This window comes from Amphiprion ocellaris, chromosome 7, assembly GCF_022539595.1.
Source record: "Amphiprion ocellaris isolate individual 3 ecotype Okinawa chromosome 7, ASM2253959v1, whole genome shotgun sequence".
In the NCBI taxonomy this organism is placed as follows: domain Eukaryota; kingdom Metazoa; phylum Chordata; class Actinopteri; family Pomacentridae; genus Amphiprion; species Amphiprion ocellaris.
Window position 1 is genome coordinate 38,006,351 of NC_072772.1, and position 12,235 is coordinate 38,018,585.

The window sequence follows — 12,235 nt, forward strand, 5'->3', positions numbered from 1 at the left end:
TGTGAATGGCATGTGAATGGCGTGTTGATGGGTGTTGATGACGTGTTGATGGCATATAGATGACGTGTTGATGGCGTGTTGATGGCGTGTTGATGACGTGTTGATGGCATATTGATGACGTGTTGATGGCGTGTTGATGATGTGTTGATGGCGTGTTGATGACGTGTGATGACGTGTTGATGGCCTTTTTATCACGTGATCGGTCTAACAGACCGGTCAGAATCTGTCAGACTGATCACGCCATCCGGTGGTCTCTGGAGGATGGAGTCCAGGTTCCCGGTTCATTTAACAGCTCCCTCACTTCCTGGTCTCTAAGGCCTCCTTAATCCATGGTTTGTGTTTGTTGGTCTCTGATGTTAAATCCTCCCCCTGTCCCAGTCCATGATGTGGTTGTTTCTTTTACAGTGGTCCCTGATGGCTGATTTTTTGTTTTCTTCATCTGCTTTTTCTTTTTATCTTCTTGTGAGTCGTCCAGCTGTTTCCTTTATTCTGTCTGCTGTTCCTTTCTTCTTGTGTTGAATGATCTTCCAGTTTCTCCAGTGTATGTTTTATCGCATGATTTACACGGAGTTTCATATATGATGTTGCATTTTTTGTCTTTTGGATGGACTAATAGCTGCTGCAGTTTTCTATGTGGTTCTACTGCTGTGTTGATGTTGTGTTTTGTCATTATGGGATGTATGGGTTCTGTTGTCCCTCGGATATATGGAATGCTGATTATGTCTTCATTTTTATTGTCTGGTTTTTGTGTATGTTTTGTTTTTGTTTGTTTTAGTTTTTTCTCTTTGTTTTTGGCTTGTTGTTTTCCTTTGTTTATGGCCCATATGGGATATTGGTAGTGTGTGAGTGAGTTCTGATGTGTTTTTCCTCCTCCTGTCTGTCTTTATCATCGGTTATGATGCTGGTCTGTTCTAATAGTGTTCTAACTGGTAGTTTGTGTTCTGTGGGTGTTCTGATGTCCAGAGGAGGTTCTGGTCCGTTCTAATAGTGTTCTAACTGGTAGTTTGTGTTCTGTGAGTGTTCTGATGTCCAGAGGAGGTTCTGGTCCGTTCTAATAGTGTTCTAACTGGTAGTTTGTGTTCTGTGGGTGTTCTGATGTCCAGAGGAGGTTCTGGTCCGTTCTAATAGTGTTCTAACTGGTAGTTTGTGTTCTGTGGGTGTTCTGATGTCCAGAGGAGGTTCTGGTCCGTTCTAATAGTGTTCTAACTGGTAGTTTGTGTTCTGTGGATGTTCTGATGTCCAGAGGAGGTTCTGGTCCGTTCTAATAGTGTTCTAACTGGTAGTTTGTGTTCTGTGGATGTTCTGATGTCCAGAGGAGGTTCTGGTCCATGTGTGTGGGTTTCCTGTAAACTGTTATTTTGATGCTGCGGTCTTCTCTGTGGTGAATGTTCATGTCCAGGAATGAAATGGTCCGGTTTATTTCCTCTTCGTGTGTGGATTGTATGTTTCCTGTGTCGTCCATGTTGTTCAGATGATCAGTGAGTTCTTGTGTGTGTCCAGATTTTATTATTTCCAGGATGTCGTGGACGTATCTTCTCCAGAGTGTGGGTCTGCAAAGCGGGGATGGCTTTGGTTTCCAGGTCCTCCATGAAAAAGTTACTCGTTATGGCTGAAAGTGGATCTTTTTTTCAACTTTATTTTACCAGGTAAGATCAGATGAGAACAGTTTCTCCTTTACAATGATGACCTGGCCAGATGTGTCATTGCTAAACCTGGTTTCTGACTGTAGATTATTCCTTTCAACCGAAAATAGGTGGATTTGGCAATAAACCGGAGTAATGTGATGATGTCGTCTACTGGGAGGTTTGTGTGTTTTTTCAGTGTCCTGTCCTTCATGAGTCGTTCCTGTACAATGTGTAATGTGACGTCTACGGGGTTTTAGTGATGAATGAAACTACGTCATGTCATATGAATATCTCCTCTTTTTCTACTGTGATATGGTTTAGTTCTTGTCCAGTTGTTCTTGCAGTGATGTTGTGATGTACCAAGGAGGGGTTTGATGATTTCTACCAGAGCTTTATAAAGGTTGTAGGTGACTGATCTGATGCTGTCCACTATGGGGTGCAGTGCAGTGTCTTTCTGTGTATTTTGGGTGTTCCATATATCTGAGGGGGGGTAACATTGGCTGTGGGTATCAGATGGTTTTATGCTTCCTGTGGTATCTGTTTGGTTTCTAGTAGGGGTTTTAACACAGTTTTTAGGGTCCTTTGCTTTTGTTCTATGGGATGTTTTTTTTCCAGTATTTCATTAAATTATCTGCTGCAGAGAGAAAAGGAATAAAAGGAGACAGAAATGAGGGCAAATGTGTTCAAAACAAGTTAAAACATCATGCAAAATGCCTCAAAACCTGCTCAAAAACAATAAAAACTGACTCTGAAATGACTCAAAAGCTCGAAATTTGTCTAAACAAGTTACAATATTGTGCAAAATACCTCAAAGCAAGATAAAAAAACTGACTTAAAATTCTTTGAAAAGACTAAAAAAAAATCTAAATTTGTCAAAAACAACTTAAAATATTGTACAAAATTCCTCAAAACATAAAAACTGACTTAAATATGTCTGAAATGACTTAAAAGCTCAAAATTTGTCCAAAACAAGTTAAAAATATTTGTCTCATAACCAAAATGTATCATGCCCTGCTCAAAATGATAAAAACTGACTTGAAAATGTCTGAAATGACTTAAAAGCTTAAAATTCAACCAAAATGACAAAATTTGCCCAAAACTAATTAAAGTTCTGCACAAAATCACTGGAAACTTCAGTCTTGACTCATAATGTGTCCAAATGCATAAAGTTCCTGCTTTTGGGCCTGAATTTTAATACAGGTGTAACCAGGTGGTAAACAGAGGCAAGTAAATATCCTGAAAACCACTGAAATCCCTGTTTGTGACTCTTCTGCTGATTGTCGCTTTGGACAGCAGGGGGCGTATTGTTATTGTTGTACTGGGGGTAGTTTTGAGGTCAAAGGGCAAGATACTGGAAGTGGTGGGAACAGAACAAAGGGTTACTGGTTACTGTGGGACAGTAAGAAAATGTAAATAATACCGTGCTATGAAAGACTGAATTATGAAATATAGTGACAGGGTGGTAAATTGTTTGTTATTTGCATTAAAAATCCACTTTATGTCCGTGTACTGTGCTGAGGAGCACCGACAGTTAGAGCAGTGGTTCTCAACCTGTTTGGCTTGGAGCCCCCCCTATAAGCTGCACTCCAGCCCCCAGCGGGCGTAACTCCATCTTTAGCAGAGAAACGAAGCTCCAGCAGTGTTTGTCCATCATACATGAGCAGCGACTTGATTTGTTGAGTGCCGAGGGTGAACTACAATAAAATCATCAACAAAACTGACAGTGAGAGACAAGCTGCCACACACACTGGCACCATCTTGACCCAAGCTGATCAATCATGATGTTCTTAGTTCCATGAAATATGAATGTATTATTATATGCATTGTGTTTTTGTGTTGGTTAATGATGAGATATTTCTAACTGCTTTTGTGTTACTGCAGTATGTGTTTAGAACAGAGGCTTATAGAGGGCAGTGTGGTAACTGTGGGTTTTATTTGCCCACTAGGTGCCACAGCCGTATGTTTCTGTTTTTAGTACTATTTCTGGTGCTGTTTCTCATATTTCTACTAATGTGTTGCGCCATAGGTTTTTGTAAAACACAATTCATTGTATAAATTCTATTAGATGTAAATAACTTGGAAAACAAAGAACCCCCACAAATTTAATTTGAAGTATTGGTTTCTGATTTAACCCAGCTTCAAATCTAATGTTAGATTCAGTGTTAAATCCACAAACAGAGAGACTTTTGGTGACTTTTCAGAGCGTATTTTAACATAAACTCAGACTTTTGGTGACTTTTCTGTTTGGATTTTAAGATAAACTCAGACTTTTGGTGACTTTTCTGTTTGGATTTTAACATAAACTCAGACTTTTGGTGATTTTTCTGTTTGGATTTTAACATAAACTCAGACTTTTCTTGACTTTTCAGAGCATATTTTAACATATACTGAGACTTTTATTGACTTTTCAGAGCGTATTTTAACATAAACTCAGACTTTTGGTGACTTTTCAGAGCGTATTTTAACATAAACTCAGACTTTTGGTGACTTTTCAGAGCGTATTTTAACATAAACGCAGACTTTTTGTGACTTTTCAGAGCGTATTTTAACATAAACTCAGACTTTTGGTGACTTTTCAGAGCGTATTTTAACATAAACTCAGACTTTTATTGACTTTTCAGAGCGTATTTTAACATAAACTCAGACTTTTATTGACTTTTCAGAGCGTATTTGAACATAAACTCAGACTTTTATTGACTTTTCAGAACATATTTTAACATAAACTCAGACTTTTATTGACTTTTCAGAGCGTATTTGAACATAAACTCAGACTTTTATTGACTTTTCAGAACATATTTTAACATAAACTCAGACTTTTATTGACTTTTCAGAGCATATTTTAACATAAACTCAGACTTTTGGTGACTTTTCAGAGCGTATTTTAACATAAATTCAGACTTTTGGTGACTTTTCAGAGCATATTTTAACATAAACGCAGACTTTTGGTGACTTTTCAGAACATATTTTAACATAAACTCAGACTTTTCTTGACTTTTCAGCACGTATTTTAACACAAACTCAGACTTTTATTGACTTTTCTGTTCATATTTTAACATAAACTCAGACTTTTATTGACTTTTCAGAGCATATTTTAACATAAACTCAGACTGTTATTGACTTTTCAGAGCGTATTTTAACATAAACTCAAACTTTATTGACTTTTCAGAGCGTATTTTAACATAAACTCAAACTTTATTGACTTTTCAGAGCGTATTTTAACATAAACTCAAACTTTATTGACTTTTCAGAGCATATTTTAACATAAACTCAAACTTTATTGACTTTTCAGAGCGTATTTTAACATAAACTCAGACTTTTATTGGCTTTTCAGAGCATATTTTAACATTTGGAGCTCTAACTCAGACTTTCCTCTCTTCTCCAGCATTAAAACTTTGTCTGCAGAGAGAAAAGAACGACTCCGTTTTTTGCCAGACTGGAGGATGTTGGAGGGAGTCTGTTAATCTCTCTGGACCTGACATTTGAAAACCTCCACCTCTCCTCACCCTCCCAGCCCACTGATGTGAGGAAATCCAGCTCTGAACAGACTGAACTTCTAAATCCCTCCTGGAAGCTTCACCCTGAACAGACAACTGCAACGCCGTGGTAACGGGCAGATTACAGGTAACAGGTGTAAACTATTAGTAACACTCAGAGTCACGTGATGCTGCTCCGTTTATGTAGCGAGGCAGAAAATAAGGACGGGAAGCCGCCACATTTAACAGATCAGAGTTTCCACAGACCAACAGTTCACTCTATTTATGCACTCTGAGAGGAAATTTATCGCTTATTTCTGTCAACCAAACTGGGTCAACATCATAATGTAGCATCAACTTCACATCACGTGGAATTTACACTGGAATTTATAAAGAAGCTGAGAGAAAACTGAATTCAAGTCGAGCTAACTTAACCTTCCTGTTGTCTTCATTTACAGGCACCAAAAAATATTGTTACCTTGTCTGAAAAAAAAATCTGCAAAAAAAACAAATTTCTGAAAATTTGCGAAACCTTCAGGAAGGAAATTCCAATAATTCCTTAAAAGTTTCCTTTAAAAGTTTTATTTATAAAAAACTTCCTAAATTTTGCAAGAAAATTCTTGTGTGTATATATATATATATATATATATATATATATATATATATATCAATAAAACTTGTAATATTTTCTTTAAGAGCATTCATAAAAAAATCTGCGAAATTTGCTGGATTTTAGTTGATTTTGTTGTGAATGTTATTCACAAACATTTTAACATTTCTTTGAACTGTAAACTGTCTGAAAATGACAAAAAAGATGAAACTTGGTGCAAAATTACTCACAAATTTCTCCTAATGAGATCAAGCTTTGACAAACTGACTTGAAATTACCTGAAATTACCCATGATTTGTCCAAAAAGATTAAGAATTTGTGCAGAAGTGGATTAAAAAGTGAATTCAAATTGAGGTATCTCTATTCTTCTATTTGCTTGATTAGACTCAACAACAAGTAACACAATTTCGCCAATTTTACTCAAGATTTGGCAAAAGTTCAACTAATGCACTAAGCATTGCAGGAGACCCCACACACCCGTCCCACAACCTGTTCAGCCTGCTGCCATCAGGGAGGAGACTGAAGAGTCTGAGGACGAGGACCAGCCGACTGAGCAACAGCTTCATCCACCAGGCTGTCAGGAAGCTGAACTCTCTCCCCTCTCTGCCCTCTCTACCACCCCCTTCCCCCACATACACAAACTCTGGTCAGTAACCTCTGACCTGCACTGTAATAGTACATTCAACCATCAAGCATATTTGCACTTCTTGGACTGTTACTTATTTGCACTGTTCTGAGTATTCTGCACTAAAATCCGTCACTTTATCTCATAGTCATGTTTACATTTCACTCAGTTCTGCTTTTCTTAGTTCTTAGTTGTTGCTCAGCTCTAATTTTGCTTCCTTTGTTCTTTTTTGCCCTTTAATATCTTATTTTCTAAGTCTTTATTTAATGTCTACTGTTGCACGAAGAGAGAGGAGCGAAATTTCGATTCTTGGTATGTCATGTACATATTGAAGAATTGACAATAAAGCTGACTTTGACTTTGACTTTGAAATCACTGAAAACTGTTCAAAATGAATCCAAATGACTTGATTTGCTCAAAAAAGTGGAATCTTTGTGCAAAATGATCCAAAAACTTTTTCTAATTGACTAAATTGTATAAAATTACCCAAACATTTGCCCAAAAAGATTCAAAATGTATGCGATAAGTTGATGTGATCTTCTTGTTAAGCACATTTAACTTCTAGAATTAGGGTTAGGGTTTTAGGAATCTAACGTTCCTAAAACTGATTTAATGGTTAAAGATAGATGCATACAAATATATTTTCTAATGTACGCGAGTTTGCACACTGTATGCAAGTATTTTTGCTCTATATTAATTCTACATTACAGGTTGTTCACATTTTTAAAAACATTTTTACATACGTTGTTTTACATACAGTGTCTTTGACATGTTTTAGTTCTTCAGTGAACAGTTTTTATGTCTGATCTTGTTGTTGAATCAGTTTTAGGCATGTTTAACTTCTAGAATTGAAAAGAAAAGAGTCTAAAGAACCTTTCCTTAAACTGATTTAATGGTTAAAGATAGATGCATATAATATTTTTTTTGTCAAATTTATGCCAGTTTGCTCACTCTGTATTAGTTCTAGATTACAGGTTTTCTACATTTCTGCACACAGAATCTTCTCTCTAATGTCTTTAACACATTTTAGTTCTTCTGTGAACAGTTTTTATGCCTGATCTTCTTGTTAGATCAGTTTTGACACGTTTAACTTCTAGAATTTAAAAAAAAGAGTCTAACCCTAACAAACTGTCCTGAAACTTGTAAAATGAATAAACAGAGTGATGGACTGCAGTTTGTTTTATTTTCTGTTCAGCTGAATCTCAGTTGAATCCTGATTTCTGTGCATCATAAAGAGAAACAGTTTATGATAAACGTGCGTTTCCATTTTTTTCAGTTTTTTGTCTGAATGTTCTTTCTGATGATATAAAATCTGTTTATTGTGTTAAATGTGTGTTTTAGTTTCAGCGTTCTGGAGATTGAGATCTATTCTCTAACATTTAGCGTCAGACGTTCCTGCAGAAACCCTCAGAGCCCAGAGGGATTCTTACCGATGCTCAGGAGATGGACGAGGAGAGGAAACGTTGTCCATCCTCCAGACGGATCTGAAGACCCGACCGGCCTCTGGGGCGGCGTTTGGTGAAGTTATCTCTGGAGGCTGCTGGAGGATAAATGTGGAGATCTGCAGATAGAAGCCAAGAAGATGAACGGAGCTGGAGAGGAAGAAGATCTACAGTGGTGTTCAAAATAATAGCAGTCCCACATCACTTTATCAGGACCGTCAGTGTTGATTTAACTTATTTCTGTAAGTTATACCTTGAAAAAAGAAACGGGGTGCTGGGGGGAGGAGGCGAGCAGGGCCATGCAGAGACCTCTGGAGGGGCAGGTGCTCAAAGTTAAAAGGGGGCTCATGGAGCAAGAATTTGAAACATCATACAGAAACATACCTCATAATACAAGGTGCAGCAGTGGCTAAGTCTCAGGACTGCTGATCAGAAGGTCATTGGTTCAAACTCTGACCTGTGATGTAGTGTATTTGAGAAAAATTATTATTTTGAAGCTGAATTTACATCATCATTAGACACTGGACTGTTTAACTGTGGCTACTCTTCCTGGAGTCCTTGCTTTTAAATTTCATACCTTTTCCAGACATGTACTGTAGAGCCACGGATTTGCTCCATGGTGCTGATTCATAATCCGCCCTTTATTATTCATAGTGCTAATAATAAGTTTAAAACAATTAAATGATATAGAAATCATGTATTTAAATGTATTTGTACTTTTATTCAGTTTGACTATCCACTTTGCACAAGACAGCAAGGTTCTAAAAGTTTTATATTTTATATTTAGGCATATTATATTTAATTTGTCTATATATAGAAATGTTATAAACAAGTACTGATATCTTTAAATGAGAGGTTGAGAAAATCACAATTCAAATTCTTCTAATTATTATTGTATTTATACTGCAATAGTCCAAAATTATGTGAAAATGCATGTACGTAGTTTCAGTGAAATAACATAACCTCTGTCTCATTGCCTCTAGAAACAGGAAACACACTGCAACTCACTGACAGTAAAATAATACATCTCTCTGATGCACTTTGCCCATGACAACAGAAACATACAGAAACAAAAAGAAGCCTGGCAGACTTTATCCTCTCAGCAGCTGTGTGGTTAACTAGCGGCTAGAACTGATGACAGGTGTGTGTTAGAGTCAGACACACACACACAGGATGCTCACTTCATCAGTCATCTTGCAAAAATACACCGTACATAAACGAATCCCGCTGCAGAACCTCCTCTCCATCAGGACCATCAGTTGTTGATGTCCTCTCTCGGGTCTCCTGTTTCTAGACTAGCGGCGCTAGCGCAGAGCTACAGGGAACATCTGGACCCCTCAGAGCAGTGGGGGACGTCTACGTAGATCACGTGACCGACCGACGGTAGATCTGAATTATTTTTAGTTTTGTTTTATTTATTATTTTGGTCCTCAGAGACTTTTACACACACACACACACACACACACACACACACACACACACACACACACACACACACACTTACAAATAAAAACAAAATTAAATAGAATTTAAAAAAACAACTTTGACAACAGGGCACTTTGGGCATCAAGGAGCAAAGGGGCAGGTGCTTCGGCCCCCTCCGCCTCCCCCCACCCCCCTCCGCCTCCCCTGCTGAAGAAATACCACAATCTTGGGATTAATCAAAAATAAAACCCTAACTCTATGATATACCAGAACTGTCGACCTCACCTGTTGTCTAAACAGGACAAACCACAGTATTTCAACCCCAACTTAATTATTGACAAAACAATATAGAAAACAGCGGCGGACTACTTCCAGCTGCGGAGGGACACCCTTTTCCAGCTTGCTGCAATCTGACGCAGTGACGCAGCAGAGTGCAACTGACCAGGGCGGAGGGATACGTCATTCTGCTGGGAGAAGAGACACAGCGAGGAGGTAAGTTATCTTCTGAAAGTGCTTTTGAGTTTTTGTTGATAAAATTTAATAACAATGGCAGTTTCTTCTGTGATAAAATGGAATAAAATCAGCACATTAACAGAGCTTTGCGAATATGACTACATTTCCGTGTTTTTCTCTATGCTAATCCTTAATCAAAGTTTGAAATGGGGCATTAGTAAACTACACCACTGTTGTCCATGGCGGACATTTTAGTTGAGGGGCGTTCATTTAGGTTAGAAATGCTTCCAACGAGACAGGAGCAATAAAAAAAAAAACTTTGGAATTCAACATTTGCCTGCAAGCAACTGCTGGCTAACGTTACCCTTCTGTTAGCTAGCTAGTTTGCACACAGTTAAAGTTGTGCCGGTATGCCCGCGAAACTGAGCCCCCCTCCCCTCCCCTCCCCTCCCCTCCCCTCCCCGGATCAAAAGGGCCGCTATTTGTCTATTTGTCCATCTGCACGGTAAGTTTTAACTTGTGAAATAACACGTTAATGAAGTCTAAAGACTTGGACGCTTATATTTACTGCATATAGTCAACGTATTTGTCGATGGTCCGAGTGTTTGAGGGGAGGCATTTGTGTTTGTACGACGTATAGTAATGAAACGAGCTGAAATACTGTGAATTTCTTGCATTCACGCTGTTTATCTACCATCGCTCTCTCTCTCTCTCTATTCATCCTCTTGCTCGCTCTATCACAACAGAGCTCCTCTACCGCAGCTGCTCTGGGGATGAAGATCTCTGTCAGGGTGCAGCACTGTCTGAACTGTGTGGCTTGTCTAGTTTATCTTTCTCTACTTTTACTACTTACCCTACAGTCTACTGTTAATCTGGTGGTCATTAAATTGATTATTCCATAAAAGGTCAGAAAAATCTGGTTTGATGTAATTCTTATTCCTAATGACAGCTTCATTAAGCTCATATTGACACCCTCAAATTTGTCCCAAATAGATTATTTTCACTGTCACATTAAACAAAACAATGGAGCAATTTTTTTTTTCAATTTGGGAGCTTGTAAAAGGCAAATTTGGGGAAATTAATTTATTTTTATTGATTGAAATTCTGGAATTTATTTTCTATACAACTTACAATATCAAATATTTGTTAGATCCAATCCCTGTGTCTTTTTTTAAATGTTGTACTAGATTTTTTGGTTCTTTGTAGAAATACTTGATAACGTAAATGCAGTTTCATGTAGAAGGACCCAAAATATCTCTTTCTCTCACTCTTACTCACTCATGCGATATAAGATGATGCAGATAGGTTAAAAATTGATTCACATTATCTTTTTCAAAACATGCAGCTCATTTTGGTTTTTTTTTCTCCTGCAGTTGTATAAAGCAGCCATTTCTTCAAGCAGGAGGTTGACCCTTCAAAGTGTTATGCAGTACCTGGATAAAGAGGTATGTATAGTGTGAATTTGTCAATGTGAACTTCCATAAGAACTGTAGTATTGCATGAGCTCACTTTTGTCTAACTTTGTGTAGGACACAAATCAGAACAGGAGGACAGCTGCCCTTCTTGGTTTTCCACGTTTCTTCTCGGAGGATAAGAAACGTGGAAGACCAATGTCAGGATGTGTGATGTAAGAAAATTAACGTGTTTATATTAATCATTGACTAGATTTACTGGTATTCATTTTAAACAAAAGTAAACATTTCTTTTTTCCACAACATTGCAGTTGTACGTTTAGTACACCATTCAAAACTAACTGGCAATTCAAACATTGTCTGATTGTATGAACATTTAAAACTGGTAGGCAGTTTTCAAAAGAGACTGTGTGATATGATGATGATATAGACTGCTGAACTGACAAGTTAATCCCAATAAATGCATAGCCGAGTATGGGGTGTATTTTAATGCAACCACAATTTTTTACCACTTCCGGTTCTTATTAGGTCACCTGAAACAAAGTCAAGGACCTAAATTAATTACAAATTCCAAAGATCTCAGGCTGTCCAGAACCCTATCCAGATATGGTAGAATCCAATACACTTTGTGGATGGAAGGGTCCAGGCCCCAGGGTTTCACATTTGGCAAAGTTTATCTCCCTTATCTATAGTAATCGTAACCTTGATGCCCTAGAAATTAAGATCTTGATAAAAAAAAAAATTTAAACACTATTTTTATTGAAATTTTAACATTATACAAACATTCAGACAATATGGTGTCAAAAGGCAAAACAGAAAGACAAGTAAACTAGAATGAATACATTTGGAAAAAAAAATAAAAATAGTACAACAGACACAACGCTCAACATTCAGCAGTTCATCCCACAGCACCTTGTTGTTCAAGATATTCCAACAGCTGTTTCCATACATTTTCAGACTCCTCCGTTCTACCTCTGATCATGTGAGTGAGTTTCTCCAATACAGTACAGTATGCCATCTCCTTCACCCATACGCTTATCGGAGGAATGTCCATTTTCTTCCTAGATAAAGATATCGTCCTCCTGGCCGGCAGGAGTCCAAAATCATAGTCGATTGTTTTAAAGTTTTCTGGAGATATACCTAAAGTACACAGTTTGGCTTGGAGATTTT

The 12,235-nt window shown here is 37.7% G+C and overlaps 1 long non-coding RNA gene across 2 annotated transcripts; it reads left to right on the forward strand.

Moving 5' to 3' along the window:
- The first annotated feature begins 1,398 nt into the window (after window positions 1-1,398).
- LOC129349268 (uncharacterized) lies at window positions 1,399-9,598 on the forward strand. 2 transcript variants are annotated; one of them, XR_008602204.1, is made up of 4 exons: window positions 1,399-1,646; window positions 5,008-5,246; window positions 7,717-8,017; window positions 9,552-9,598. It is a non-coding gene; the product is annotated as an uncharacterized LOC129349268 (long non-coding RNA). The 2 variants fall into 2 exon arrangements; XR_008602203.1 differs by lacking the exon at window positions 9,552-9,598 and having other exon boundaries at window positions 1,401-1,646; window positions 7,717-8,048.
- Window positions 9,599-12,235: the final 2,637 nt, after the last annotated feature.